The 14540-nt window shown below is 48.9% G+C and overlaps 6 non-coding genes and 3 pseudogenes across 6 annotated transcripts; all 9 read left to right on the top strand.

Annotated features, from left to right (window-relative positions):
• The first annotated feature begins 315 nt into the window (after positions 1 to 315).
• On the top strand, positions 316 to 385 carry LOC142731993 (U2 spliceosomal RNA; annotated as a pseudogene).
• A 779-nt stretch (positions 386 to 1164) lies between these two features.
• LOC142732018 (U2 spliceosomal RNA) lies at positions 1165 to 1346 on the top strand. The gene has a single exon (XR_012879359.1). It is a non-coding gene; the product is annotated as a U2 spliceosomal RNA (small nuclear RNA).
• Positions 1347 to 2628: 1282 nt separating this feature from the next.
• On the top strand, positions 2629 to 2819 carry LOC142732000 (U2 spliceosomal RNA). Its single transcript, XR_012879346.1, has one exon. It is a non-coding gene; the product is annotated as a U2 spliceosomal RNA (small nuclear RNA).
• Positions 2820 to 4093: 1274 nt separating this feature from the next.
• On the top strand, positions 4094 to 4163 carry LOC142732047 (U2 spliceosomal RNA; annotated as a pseudogene).
• A 779-nt stretch (positions 4164 to 4942) lies between these two features.
• Positions 4943 to 5129, top strand: LOC142732031 (U2 spliceosomal RNA). The gene has a single exon (XR_012879369.1). It is a non-coding gene; the product is annotated as a U2 spliceosomal RNA (small nuclear RNA).
• Positions 5130 to 6405: 1276 nt separating this feature from the next.
• On the top strand, positions 6406 to 6596 carry LOC142731999 (U2 spliceosomal RNA). The gene has a single exon (XR_012879345.1). It is a non-coding gene; the product is annotated as a U2 spliceosomal RNA (small nuclear RNA).
• A 1282-nt stretch (positions 6597 to 7878) lies between these two features.
• LOC142732043 (U2 spliceosomal RNA) lies at positions 7879 to 7989 on the top strand (annotated as a pseudogene).
• Positions 7990 to 9361: 1372 nt separating this feature from the next.
• Positions 9362 to 9550, top strand: LOC142732026 (U2 spliceosomal RNA). The gene has a single exon (XR_012879366.1). It is a non-coding gene; the product is annotated as a U2 spliceosomal RNA (small nuclear RNA).
• Positions 9551 to 10832: 1282 nt separating this feature from the next.
• LOC142731998 (U2 spliceosomal RNA) lies at positions 10833 to 11023 on the top strand. The gene has a single exon (XR_012879344.1). It is a non-coding gene; the product is annotated as a U2 spliceosomal RNA (small nuclear RNA).
• The last annotated feature ends 3517 nt before the right edge of the window (positions 11024 to 14540 follow it).

The following is a 14540-nucleotide window of genomic DNA, read 5'->3' as shown; positions in this document are numbered from 1 at the left end:
GGAACAAGGGGTGGCTGTGGGCATGCACTTGCTGCCGCTGCCAGTGTTTATCTGCATGGCAGGAGGGCATTTGGGCGTTGCCAGGAAGGCGTTTTTATGTAGATTCCTCCTCTTTCAGCACTGCATTGTGGTGCAAGCAAAAGAAGCAAATCCTGTCTGGCTTCCTCTCCGGCCTTTATTCACCTCCCGCTTAGTAGCTGTAAATGTGTGTGAGCCTGCAGGGCCCCATGGAATTGCCTAGGAGTAGGCTGAATCGCTGCAAGGGGTGAACAGCAGTATGGGACAGGCTCGGGCAAGGCAAGGGCCGCTCGGGTTATCGCTTCTCGGCCTTTTGGCTAAGATCAAGTGTAGTACCTGCTCAAGCTGAGGTTAGTAATCATCCCTGCCGGTGGTACGTGGGCCATCGTAGGGGGATGACAGAACGCCGAGGTGAGGGCAGGGAACCACAACGGTCATCGCTCTGGTGTACGCATTTGGTTTAAAGGTACCATTTGTAGGTGACCAGGCGACCGCCGGATCGAGGTCAGGAGGTCGGGTAGTTTGAAAGCCCGAGTTGCTATGTGCCCCAGGGCTGGTGACCCTGGGGTGCCCTAACTCACTGGGGGTGGGATCCCACTGAGTGAAGGCACACTTGCACGCACTCTTCTTTCACACTTTTAAGCACACACCTTTATTCTCCCGGCCTTCTGGCTGGGAGATGAGGAATTTTTATATACCTGGCGGATGTCCAGGCTGTATCACAGCGCACATCCACTTATTTAATTTTGTTTTTCACTGTGTGTTTGTCACGTTTGTCACAAGGATTTTGGGATGCGGTGCCCTTTTGGGACCCTCCTGAGGTCTAGGGGGAAAATGTGTGGCCTTCTGGTTCCTTTTTCCCCTGCAACCCGGCCTCCCTTCTTCGGAGGGGAGGTGCAACTAGGATGCAGGCTCCTAGGTGGACACTGGGGTGGCAGCCCAGGTAGAAGCCTAGGAGTGTGTTTGGGTCTCCCTAAGCTTCGGCGAGGGGGGACCATCGATCCTTGATCCTCTAGGCCTAAGGTTTGGAGGGTCAGGGAATGGTTATGCGGGGCCTCTCTCTTTTAAGAGAAGGGCTGCGATAGACCGCATCCTTGTGCACTTTTTGTGTGGCACCTCTGCACTTTTTATGCACTTGGGTGATAGAAAGCACGGCTCGGGCTTTCAATTAAAAATCTGTTCTTATCAGTTTAATATCTGATACGTCCCCTATCTGGGGACCATATATTAAATGGATTTTTAGAACAGGGAGATGGAAATAGAGCTTGCTCTGTCCACTCCACGCATTGACCTGGTATTGCAGTATTTCCAGGACCGGTGCACCCTTCCCTTATGTGTTGACTAAAATCAGATTCCAAAAGTGTTTTTTCTCTTTGCCATTGTTTCTGTCTTTCTGAAGGGATCTCCCCTTTTAATCCCATTATTTCAACACCTGTTGGACAATGCATTTGTACAGTCATGTGTGATAATGAGCTCATTTATTAAATGCAATTAATGAATACATTGCCACCTCTTGTTGTGTGTGTGTGTGTGTGTGTCTTCTGTGTTTCTGTGTTTCCGGCATTTCACATTGGAACAGCTCATTCACCTTCCTTGTCTTCTCTCCGCCCTCCCTCCCTCCCTCCTAGGTAAGTTAAAGAGCTGCACCTGAGCCAGCCACTGATTGATGCAGCACCACAGTCAAATAGTGGAGTGGAGTGGAGTAGGGGAACAGCAAACAGCCATTAAAGCAGCCAGCCGCCTACCCGCCACAATGGACCTACCTGTGTACACTAGGTGGATGTGATGGAATGTACTGTCGTCCCTACATTTCAAGAAGAAGTAAGAATTGCAGTTGCAACAAACCCTTGCTTGCCTACAAAGAGAGCAGCAATTTGGATTTGTTACTATGTTACCTGGAAGAATAACAAACTGTGCAAGGATGGAGGTTGTAGGAGCAAAGAGAAGTTGTCTGTAAAGTTGGTGGATGCCTATTTTCCATTTTGCAGTCCCTTGTCTCCCTCTTGTGGCCTCCTGGAGGCAAATAAATGTGCAAAAAAAAGACAGCCTGGCGGCCGGCTGTTGCAGTGTTGCCCTCTCAGGCAACACTGAGTGACTGACTGAGCCTCACAGTCTTATATAAAGTTCAGACGGAACTTTGCACGTGTCATAGTGGAGCCCTCAGGATTCCAGAGCCAGCTTTCTGACATCATAATGGGGCCTGCCTCAGAGATAAAAGCCTGGGCCCAGGCAGTGTTGTTCAGTGCTGCTCAGCAGGCAGCACAGGACTGGATTAAAGCTGATACAAGGTGTGAAGGAACAAGGGGTGGCTGTGGGCATGCACTTGCTGCCGCTGCCAGTGTTTATCTGCATGGCAGGAGGGCATTTGGGCGTTGCCAGGAAGGCGTTTTTATGTAGATTCCTCCTCTTTCAGCACTGCATTGTGGTGCAAGCAAAAGAAGCAAATCCTGTCTGGCTTCCTCTCCGGCCTTTATTCACCTCCCGCTTAGTAGCTGTAAATGTGTGTGAGCCTGCAGGGCCCCATGGAATTGCCTAGGAGTAGGCTGAATCGCTGCAAGGGGTGAACAGCAGTATGGGACAGGCTCGGGCAAGGCAAGGGCCGCTCGGGTTATCGCTTCTCGGCCTTTTGGCTAAGATCAAGTGTAGTATCTGTTCTTATCAGTTTAATATCTGATACGTCCCCTATCTGGGGACCATATATTAAATGGATTTTTAGAACAGGGAGATGGAAATAGAGCTTGCTCTGTCCACTCCACGCATTGACCTGGTATTGCAGTATTTCCAGGACCGGTGCACCCTTCCCTTATGTGTTGACTAAAATCAGATTCCAAAAGTGTTTTTTCTCTTTGCCATTGTTTCTGTCTTTCTGAAGGGATCTCCCCTTTTAATCCCATTATTTCAACACCTGTTGGACAATGCATTTGTACAGTCATGTGTGATAATGAGCTCATTTATTAAATGCAATTAATGAATACATTGCCACCTCTTGTTGTGTGTGTGTGTGTGTCTTCTGTGTTTCTGTGTTTCCGGCATTTCACATTGGAACAGCTCATTCACCTTCCTTGTCTTCTCTCCGCCCTCCCTCCCTCCTAGGTAAGTTAAAGAGCTGCACCTGAGCCAGCCACTGATTGATGCAGCACCACAGTCAAATAGTGGAGTGGAGTGGAGTAGGGGAACAGCAAACAGCCATTAAAGCAGCCAGCCGCCTACCCGCCACAATGGACCTACCTGTGTACACTAGGTGGATGTGATGGAATGTACTGTCGTCCCTACATTTCAAGAAGAAGTAAGAATTGCAGTTGCAACAAACCCTTGCTTGCCTACAAAGAGAGCAGCAATTTGGATTTGTTACTATGTTACCTGGAAGAATAACAAACTGTGCAAGGATGGAGGTTGTAGGAGCAAAGAGAAGTTGTCTGTAAAGTTGGTGGATGCCTATTTTCCATTTTGCAGTCCCTTGTCTCCCTCTTGTGGCCTCCTGGAGGCAAATAAATGTGCAAAAAAAAGACAGCCTGGCGGCCGGCTGTTGCAGTGTTGCCCTCTCAGGCAACACTGAGTGACTGACTGAGCCTCACAGTCTTATATAAAGTTCAGACGGAACTTTGCACGTGTCATAGTGGAGCCCTCAGGATTCCAGAGCCAGCTTTCTGACATCATAATGGGGCCTGCCTCAGAGATAAAAGCCTGGGCCCAGGCAGTGTTGTTCAGTGCTGCTCAGCAGGCAGCACAGGACTGGATTAAAGCTGATACAAGGTGTGAAGGAACAAGGGGTGGCTGTGGGCATGCACTTGCTGCCGCTGCCAGTGTTTATCTGCATGGCAGGAGGGCATTTGGGCGTTGCCAGGAAGGCGTTTTTATGTAGATTCCTCCTCTTTCAGCACTGCATTGTGGTGCAAGCAAAAGAAGCAAATCCTGTCTGGCTTCCTCTCCGGCCTTTATTCACCTCCCGCTTAGTAGCTGTAAATGTGTGTGAGCCTGCAGGGCCCCATGGAATTGCCTAGGAGTAGGCTGAATCGCTGCAAGGGGTGAACAGCAGTATGGGACAGGCTCGGGCAAGGCAAGGGCCGCTCGGGTTATCGCTTCTCGGCCTTTTGGCTAAGATCAAGTGTAGTACCTGCTCAAGCTGAGGTTAGTAATCATCCCTGCCGGTGGTACGTGGGCCATCGTAGGGGGATGACAGAACGCCGAGGTGAGGGCAGGGAACCACAACGGTCATCGCTCTGGTGTACGCATTTGGTTTAAAGGTACCATTTGTAGGTGACCAGGCGACCGCCGGATCGAGGTCATTAGGCCGGGTAGTTTGGAAGCCCGAGTTGCTATGTGCCCCAGGGCTGGTGACCCTGGGGTGCCCTAACTCACTGGGGGTGGGATCCCACTGAGTGAAGGCACACTTGCACGCACTCTTCTTTCACACTTTTAAGCACACACCTTTATTCTCCCGGCCTTCTGGCTGGGAGATGAGGAATTTTTATATACCTGGCGGATGTCCAGGCTGTATCACAGCGCACATCCACTTATTTAATTTTGTTTTTCACTGTGTGTTTGTCACGTTTGTCACAAGGATTTTGGGATGCGGTGCCCTTTTGGGACCCTCCTGAGGTCTAGGGGGAAAATGTGTGGCCTTCTGGTTCCTTTTTCCCCTGCAACCCGGCCTCCCTTCTTCGGAGGGGAGGTGCAACTAGGATGCAGGCTCCTAGGTGGACACTGGGGTGGCAGCCCAGGTAGAAGCCTAGGAGTGTGTTTGGGTCTCCCTAAGCTTCGGCGAGGGGGGACCATCGATCCTTGATCCTCTAGGCCTATGGTTTGGAGGGTCAGGGAATGGTTATGCGGGGCCTCTCTCTTTTAAGAGAAGGGCTGCGATAGACCGCATCCTTGTGCACTTTTTGTGTGGCACCTCTGCACTTTTTATGCACTTGGGTGATAGAAAGCACGGCTCGGGCTTTCAATAAAAAAAAAAATCTGTTCTTATCAGTTTAATATCTGATACGTCCCCTATCTGGGGACCATATATTAAATGGATTTTTAGAACAGGGAGATGGAAATAGAGCTTGCTCTGTCCACTCCACGCATTGACCTGGTATTGCAGTATTTCCAGGACCGGTGCACCCTTCCCTTATGTGTTGACTAAAATCAGATTCCAAAAGTGTTTTTTCTCTTTGCCATTGTTTCTGTCTTTCTGAAGGGATCTCCCCTTTTAATCCCATTATTTCAACACCTGTTGGACAATGCATTTGTACAGTCATGTGTGATAATGAGCTCATTTATTAAATGCAATTAATGAATACATTGCCACCTCTTGTTGTGTGTGTGTGTGTCTTCTGTGTTTCTGTGTTTCCGGCATTTCACATTGGAACAGCTCATTCACCTTCCTTGTCTTCTCTCCGCCCTCCCTCCCTCCCTCCTAGGTAAGTTAAAGAGCTGCACCTGAGCCAGCCACTGATTGATGCAGCACCACAGTCAAATAGTGGAGTGGAGTGGAGTAGGGGAACAGCAAACAGCCATTAAAGCAGCCAGCCGCCTACCCGCCACAATGGACCTACCTGTGTACACTAGGTGGATGTGATGGAATGTACTGTCGTCCCTACATTTCAAGAAGAAGTAAGAATTGCAGTTGCAACAAACCCTTGCTTGCCTACAAAGAGAGCAGCAATTTGGATTTGTTACTATGTTACCTGGAAGAATAACAAACTGTGCAAGGATGGAGGTTGTAGGAGCAAAGAGAAGTTGTCTGTAAAGTTGGTGGATGCCTATTTTCCATTTTGCAGTCCCTTGTCTCCCTCTTGTGGCCTCCTGGAGGCAAATAAATGTGCAAAAAAAAGACAGCCTGGCGGCCGGCTGTTGCAGTGTTGCCCTCTCAGGCAACACTGAGTGACTGACTGAGCCTCACAGTCTTATATAAAGTTCAGACGGAACTTTGCACGTGTCATAGTGGAGCCCTCAGGATTCCAGAGCCAGCTTTCTGACATCATAATGGGGCCTGCCTCAGAGATAAAAGCCTGGGCCCAGGCAGTGTTGTTCAGTGCTGCTCAGCAGGCAGCACAGGACTGGATTAAAGCTGATACAAGGTGTGAAGGAACAAGGGGTGGCTGTGGGCATGCACTTGCTGCCGCTGCCAGTGTTTATCTGCATGGCAGGAGGGCATTTGGGCGTTGCCAGGAAGGCGTTTTTATGTAGATTCCTCCTCTTTCAGCACTGCATTGTGGTGCAAGCAAAAGAAGCAAATCCTGTCTGGCTTCCTCTCCGGCCTTTATTCACCTCCCGCTTAGTAGCTGTAAATGTGTGTGAGCCTGCAGGGCCCCATGGAATTGCCTAGGAGTAGGCTGAATCGCTGCAAGGGGTGAACAGCAGTATGGGACAGGCTCGGGCAAGGCAAGGGCCGCTCGGGTTATCGCTTCTCGGCCTTTTGGCTAAGATCAAGTGTAGTATCTGTTCTTATCAGTTTAATATCTGATACGTCCCCTATCTGGGGACCATATATTAAATGGATTTTTAGAACAGGGAGATGGAAATAGAGCTTGCTCTGTCCACTCCACGCATTGACCTGGTATTGCAGTATTTCCAGGACCGGTGCACCCTTCCCTTATGTGTTGACTAAAATCAGATTCCAAAAGTGTTTTTTCTCTTTGCCATTGTTTCTGTCTTTCTGAAGGGATCTCCCCTTTTAATCCCATTATTTCAACACCTGTTGGACAATGCATTTGTACAGTCATGTGTGATAATGAGCTCATTTATTAAATGCAATTAATGAATACATTGCCACCTCTTGTTGTGTGTGTGTGTGTGTGTGTCTTCTGTGTTTCTGTGTTTCCGGCATTTCACATTGGAACAGCTCATTCACCTTCCTTGTCTTCTCTCCGCCCTCCCTCCCTCCCTCCTAGGTAAGTTAAAGAGCTGCACCTGAGCCAGCCACTGATTGATGCAGCACCACAGTCAAATAGTGGAGTGGAGTGGAGTAGGGGAACAGCAAACAGCCATTAAAGCAGCCAGCCGCCTACCCGCCACAATGGACCTACCTGTGTACACTAGGTGGATGTGATGGAATGTACTGTCGTCCCTACATTTCAAGAAGAAGTAAGAATTGCAGTTGCAACAAACCCTTGCTTGCCTACAAAGAGAGCAGCAATTTGGATTTGTTACTATGTTACCTGGAAGAATAACAAACTGTGCAAGGATGGAGGTTGTAGGAGCAAAGAGAAGTTGTCTGTAAAGTTGGTGGATGCCTATTTTCCATTTTGCAGTCCCTTGTCTCCCTCTTGTGGCCTCCTGGAGGCAAATAAATGTGCAAAAAAAAGACAGCCTGGCGGCCGGCTGTTGCAGTGTTGCCCTCTCAGGCAACACTGAGTGACTGACTGAGCCTCACAGTCTTATATAAAGTTCAGACGGAACTTTGCACGTGTCATAGTGGAGCCCTCAGGATTCCAGAGCCAGCTTTCTGACATCATAATGGGGCCTGCCTCAGAGATAAAAGCCTGGGCCCAGGCAGTGTTGTTCAGTGCTGCTCAGCAGGCAGCACAGGACTGGATTAAAGCTGATACAAGGTGTGAAGGAACAAGGGGTGGCTGTGGGCATGCACTTGCTGCCGCTGCCAGTGTTTATCTGCATGGCAGGAGGGCATTTGGGCGTTGCCAGGAAGGCGTTTTTATGTAGATTCCTCCTCTTTCAGCACTGCATTGTGGTGCAAGCAAAAGAAGCAAATCCTGTCTGGCTTCCTCTCCGGCCTTTATTCACCTCCCGCTTAGTAGCTGTAAATGTGTGTGAGCCTGCAGGGCCCCATGGAATTGCCTAGGAGTAGGCTGAATCGCTGCAAGGGGTGAACAGCAGTATGGGACAGGCTCGGGCAAGGCAAGGGCCGCTCGGGTTATCGCTTCTCGGCCTTTTGGCTAAGATCAAGTGTAGTACTTTAGGGTATTGCCTTGTTTCTTGGTCAGGAGGTGCCCTGGTACCCTTTTCCTTGGCCTGGGGGGATCGTTTCTCTTAGGAGAGACTTCACCCCTCTGCTGCTATTGGGGAGGAGGATTAGTCCAGGGCAACGGGGAGCGATCACCTGCCTGGTACTTCGGTACTGAAGGTATTCTTTGGAGATTGCTGGAATTCGTTTGGAGCAGGATGGAGGAAATTCCCGAATATATGCGTACCAGGAATGCTGTCCGGTTTTTCGTGGAGGAATCTGAGCGACAAAGGAAGGATCTGGAGTTCATCACAAAGGTTCTTTTGTTGGATTTCTTTCAGCTGGAGAGATCATGCATTTTGGCGGTGATGGACTATCCGAGGAGAGGGTGCTTTGACGTTACCTTCGCCACAGAAGAAATTTATGCTGTCTTTTTAGAACGCTTGAAGGAAGGTAAAAGGGACCCAAGACTTGTGGGTGTGAAGGTAACACCACATTTTGTGCCAAACAAAAAGTTGGTGGTTGTAAAAATGTTTTCGCCTTACGTGGATGAAGAGGACATTAAGTTATTTCTCAATAAGTTTTGTGAGGAGGTGGTGGGAAAGGGGAAAGTGTTTAACCCTTTTGGATTTTGGACTGGGAAGTGGAAATTTCTTTGTAAATTTGTGAGAATTGGTGAATCTAGAAACCTATTGTTTCCTCCAGCGCGGTTCAAGATTGGAAGTGCGTGTGGAAATTTATTTTTTCTTGGAATGGATATGTTTTGTTTGAATTGTAAAGAGTATGGTCATGAGAGAGAAGCCTGTGAGAAAGTAATGTGTACAAAATGTCTGCAAGAGGGACATAAGTATAATGAATGTCAGAAAGGGAAAGTATGTAATATGTGTGGAGAGGAGGGGCACATATTCAAATCGTGCCCAAAGAAAAGCAAACGTGAGGTACAAGAGGAAAATAAGAAGATAGTCAAAAGAAAGGAAGCGGAAGTTAGTTTGGAAGAAGGCAAGCTTCATAAATTGGAAGGAAGTGGGCAAAGTGATGAGAAAAAAAGGAAAAAAGCAGAGAGAAAGAAAAAAAGTGTCATTTCAGAAGAGGAAAGAGCAGAAAGAGACAGGTTATTGGAAGAAGTAGAGCAGTTACGTAGTAAAATTAATTTTGAAAAAATGCGGAGGAGGGTGCGGCTCTGTGTAAGAGAAAATTTACCAGGGTTTCTTGAAAGGTATGGTGTGCCAACATGGTTAACGTGCATTGTAAACTGTGAGTGGGATGGTAATGATTTGCAGGAACATCTAGTGGATATGTTAGGAACTATTGCTGTTAAAAAAGGAATGTTTTTTTGATTTCTTAAGGAAAAAAAAGGAAAGAGGAAAACAAAAATTAATTGTACGTTTTCAGTTTTCATTGTGATGATCTAAGTCTTTTTTATTTTGAATTTTATGATTTTTAAGACGTGATCTGAATGATTTTAAAAATAAAAAAAAAAAAAAAAAAAAATCTGTTCTTATCAGTTTAATATCTGATACGTCCCCTATCTGGGGACCATATATTAAATGGATTTTTAGAACAGGGAGATGGAAATAGAGCTTGCTCTGTCCACTCCACGCATTGACCTGGTATTGCAGTATTTCCAGGACCGGTGCACCCTTCCCTTATGTGTTGACTAAAATCAGATTCCAAAAGTGTTTTTTCTCTTTGCCATTGTTTCTGTCTTTCTGAAGGGATCTCCCCTTTTAATCCCATTATTTCAACACCTGTTGGACAATGCATTTGTACAGTCATGTGTGATAATGAGCTCATTTATTAAATGCAATTAATGAATACATTGCCACCTCTTGTTGTGTGTGTGTGTGTGTGTGTCTTCTGTGTTTCTGTGTTTCCGGCATTTCACATTGGAACAGCTCATTCACCTTCCTTGTCTTCTCTCCGCCCTCCCTCCCTCCCTCCTAGGTAAGTTAAAGAGCTGCACCTGAGCCAGCCACTGATTGATGCAGCACCACAGTCAAATAGTGGAGTGGAGTGGAGTAGGGGAACAGCAAACAGCCATTAAAGCAGCCAGCCGCCTACCCGCCACAATGGACCTACCTGTGTACACTAGGTGGATGTGATGGAATGTACTGTCGTCCCTACATTTCAAGAAGAAGTAAGAATTGCAGTTGCAACAAACCCTTGCTTGCCTACAAAGAGAGCAGCAATTTGGATTTGTTACTATGTTACCTGGAAGAATAACAAACTGTGCAAGGATGGAGGTTGTAGGAGCAAAGAGAAGTTGTCTGTAAAGTTGGTGGATGCCTATTTTCCATTTTGCAGTCCCTTGTCTCCCTCTTGTGGCCTCCTGGAGGCAAATAAATGTGCAAAAAAAAGACAGCCTGGCGGCCGGCTGTTGCAGTGTTGCCCTCTCAGGCAACACTGAGTGACTGACTGAGCCTCACAGTCTTATATAAAGTTCAGACGGAACTTTGCACGTGTCATAGTGGAGCCCTCAGGATTCCAGAGCCAGCTTTCTGACATCATAATGGGGCCTGCCTCAGAGATAAAAGCCTGGGCCCAGGCAGTGTTGTTCAGTGCTGCTCAGCAGGCAGCACAGGACTGGATTAAAGCTGATACAAGGTGTGAAGGAACAAGGGGTGGCTGTGGGCATGCACTTGCTGCCGCTGCCAGTGTTTATCTGCATGGCAGGAGGGCATTTGGGCGTTGCCAGGAAGGCGTTTTTATGTAGATTCCTCCTCTTTCAGCACTGCATTGTGGTGCAAGCAAAAGAAGCAAATCCTGTCTGGCTTCCTCTCCGGCCTTTATTCACCTCCCGCTTAGTAGCTGTAAATGTGTGTGAGCCTGCAGGGCCCCATGGAATTGCCTAGGAGTAGGCTGAATCGCTGCAAGGGGTGAACAGCAGTATGGGACAGGCTCGGGCAAGGCAAGGGCCGCTCGGGTTATCGCTTCTCGGCCTTTTGGCTAAGATCAAGTGTAGTATCTGTTCTTATCAGTTTAATATCTGATACGTCCCCTATCTGGGGACCATATATTAAATGGATTTTTAGAACAGGGAGATGGAAATAGAGCTTGCTCTGTCCACTCCACGCATTGACCTGGTATTGCAGTATTTCCAGGACCGGTGCACCCTTCCCTTATGTGTTGACTAAAATCAGATTCCAAAAGTGTTTTTTCTCTTTGCCATTGTTTCTGTCTTTCTGAAGGGATCTCCCCTTTTAATCCCATTATTTCAACACCTGTTGGACAATGCATTTGTACAGTCATGTGTGATAATGAGCTCATTTATTAAATGCAATTAATGAATACATTGCCACCTCTTGTTGTGTGTGTGTGTGTGTGTGTCTTCTGTGTTTCTGTGTTTCCGGCATTTCACATTGGAACAGCTCATTCACCTTCCTTGTCTTCTCTCCGCCCTCCCTCCCTCCCTCCTAGGTAAGTTAAAGAGCTGCACCTGAGCCAGCCACTGATTGATGCAGCACCACAGTCAAATAGTGGAGTGGAGTGGAGTAGGGGAACAGCAAACAGCCATTAAAGCAGCCAGCCGCCTACCCGCCACAATGGACCTACCTGTGTACACTAGGTGGATGTGATGGAATGTACTGTCGTCCCTACATTTCAAGAAGAAGTAAGAATTGCAGTTGCAACAAACCCTTGCTTGCCTACAAAGAGAGCAGCAATTTGGATTTGTTACTATGTTACCTGGAAGAATAACAAACTGTGCAAGGATGGAGGTTGTAGGAGCAAAGAGAAGTTGTCTGTAAAGTTGGTGGATGCCTATTTTCCATTTTGCAGTCCCTTGTCTCCCTCTTGTGGCCTCCTGGAGGCAAATAAATGTGCAAAAAAAAGACAGCCTGGCGGCCGGCTGTTGCAGTGTTGCCCTCTCAGGCAACACTGAGTGACTGACTGAGCCTCACAGTCTTATATAAAGTTCAGACGGAACTTTGCACGTGTCATAGTGGAGCCCTCAGGATTCCAGAGCCAGCTTTCTGACATCATAATGGGGCCTGCCTCAGAGATAAAAGCCTGGGCCCAGGCAGTGTTGTTCAGTGCTGCTCAGCAGGCAGCACAGGACTGGATTAAAGCTGATACAAGGTGTGAAGGAACAAGGGGTGGCTGTGGGCATGCACTTGCTGCCGCTGCCAGTGTTTATCTGCATGGCAGGAGGGCATTTGGGCGTTGCCAGGAAGGCGTTTTTATGTAGATTCCTCCTCTTTCAGCACTGCATTGTGGTGCAAGCAAAAGAAGCAAATCCTGTCTGGCTTCCTCTCCGGCCTTTATTCACCTCCCGCTTAGTAGCTGTAAATGTGTGTGAGCCTGCAGGGCCCCATGGAATTGCCTAGGAGTAGGCTGAATCGCTGCAAGGGGTGAACAGCAGTATGGGACAGGCTCGGGCAAGGCAAGGGCCGCTCGGGTTATCGCTTCTCGGCCTTTTGGCAAGATCAGGTGTAGTATTTCTGTATCTGGTTTTGTTGGGAGGTGTCCGGGGTACCCTGCTCCTTGGCCTTGGGGGATCGTCTCTTTTCACAGAGAGACTTCACCCCCTTGCTGCTATTTGGGGAGTGGGCTTAGCCCCCGGACAACGAGTTGCGATCGCGCCTTACCCAAGAGGTCAACCGGCCTTGAGGCGTTTTTCTAAGAGCGTTCCGAGGGCGTTTATCGGGCTTCGTAGGTGTCTGGGGTACCCTAATCCTTGGCCTTGGGGGAGGGTTCCACTTAATTGTGGAATCTGAGCCCTTGCTGCTATAAGGGACAGGCTTAGCCCCCAGGCACTGAAAATGCCATATACATTTGGATTTGCATCCGGGGACACCCGGTTGCGCCAGTCCGTCCGCATCGAGGTGGAAGAAGGCCATCGCCAGCGGAAGAACCTTCGCTTCATTGTGGAGGTGATTCTGCTGGACTTCCTGGGGCTCAAGCGGGCGGACATCCTGTGTCTCAACGACCAGGAAAGCCGCGGTCGGTACACCGTATCCTTTTCGGCCGCGGCATGTTGCGACAACATGCACAAAAGATTGTCTGATGCGGACCAGAGTGAGGAGCGGCTAAATGGACTGAACTTTTTATTCCTCTACGGGGAGGAAGAAGTCCCGCTCGTGATGTGCATGTTCAGTCCATTTGTCTCAGAGTGTGACATTGAAACCTTCCTCAGTCGTTACTGCAGGGAGGTCCGCTTCTCACATAAAATCTTGAACACCCAGAGCTTCTGGAATGGCAAAAGGAAATATTGGGTGAAGTTCCGCCAGGATCCCAATGGCATTGGAGGCTTACATCACCCACCCCAGAACTTTGCCATTGGGAAGAATCGAGGATTCCTATTTTACCCCCAGATGCCAATAGCCTGCCGGAACTGCTTGAGATATGGCCACACCAGAGAACATTGTGACCGGCCCCATGTGGTGCAGTGTAACAGGTGTGGCCAGGTTGGACACGTAGCGGCAAAATGCAGTTCCGAGGTGTTGTGCAATCTGTGCGGCATGACTGGGCATGCTTTTAAAGATTGCCCCCGCAGAGCGAAATCTGGGCTACCCAGACCAGGGCCAGAGCGGCAGTTTGCAACATGTGCAGACGCCGCTGGTAATGCCCCAAAACGAGCATTGACGACTGAGGGGTCCAGGCCAAAGTCCTTCACAGCTCCATCGGGGGGCCCACCGATGTCAGCCTCGAGGGACGGCCATAGGGATTCCACCGGGTCCAGGCAGAGCAGGAGGAATTCTGACTCTGCTGGACATAAGTTGACCGGCACCTCTGCAAACAGGTCCTCTGCTCCGCCTGCAGTGGACCCTGTTGAGGCAGTGGTTAGCGACAGGCGTCGTGGCTCCGTAGGTTCTGCAGTAGGACCTGACGCCTGTCCCAAGAGTGTGGGCATGGAGCGGAGACACTCTGTGTCAGACGAGGGCTCCATTAAGAAAACCCTAAAATATGCTGGATTGGAGCCTCGTTTTGACCATTTCCGGTCAACGGGGGGGTCAGAGCAAAGTTCCTCCACTGCGGTTGTGGAGGGGCTTGCGATGAAGGCTCCCCGTAAGCAGGCAAAGGTTGCCAAGAGTGATGGGACCTCACAGGCCCCTGTGCAGCTGCCCAGGAAGGACATCAGCGATATCTTCAGCCAGGGGCCAGAGATGGGTGAGAGCGACTTCGAGGAGATGGATAGGAGCCATTCTGCAAAGAGACAGCGAGAGGAAGAGGAGTCCGGAGTTCGGAGGAAAGCTGCCTATCGGAGTTCGGATGAGAGCAGTGTGGGGGTTGGAGCCGCCCACGTATCTGGCTCTGACCCTACCAACATCCAAGATTTATTGACCCCTCAAAAAGGGGGTCCAGACTCGCAGCTGATCTCCGAATACGACTCTTCTGGTTCGGACCCTGACCTCAACTAAGACTATGTTGGTTCCTATCAAAGTCGCCTCACTAAATGTGAGGTCCCTAAAGAGCCCTGTCCGCAGGACTGCTTTATTTTCATTTTTAGAGACTGTGGACTTTGACCTTTGCCTGCTTCAAGAATGTGGAATCCCTAATGACTTGGAATATCAAGATTTAAAGATGGACTGGAAACTAGGCCCCTCAGTCTGGTCTGGTGGAAATGACTGTCGCTCTGCGGGGGTTGGATTGCTCTGCCGAGGTCGTTTTATCTCCATCCAAACAGTGACTGAAA

The sequence above is a fragment of the Rhinoderma darwinii genome, unplaced genomic scaffold (genome assembly GCF_050947455.1).
Source record: "Rhinoderma darwinii isolate aRhiDar2 unplaced genomic scaffold, aRhiDar2.hap1 Scaffold_887, whole genome shotgun sequence".
In the NCBI taxonomy this organism is placed as follows: domain Eukaryota; kingdom Metazoa; phylum Chordata; class Amphibia; order Anura; family Rhinodermatidae; genus Rhinoderma; species Rhinoderma darwinii.
Note: the sequence above shows the minus strand (reverse complement) of the source record. Positions and strands in the feature narration are given on the sequence as shown.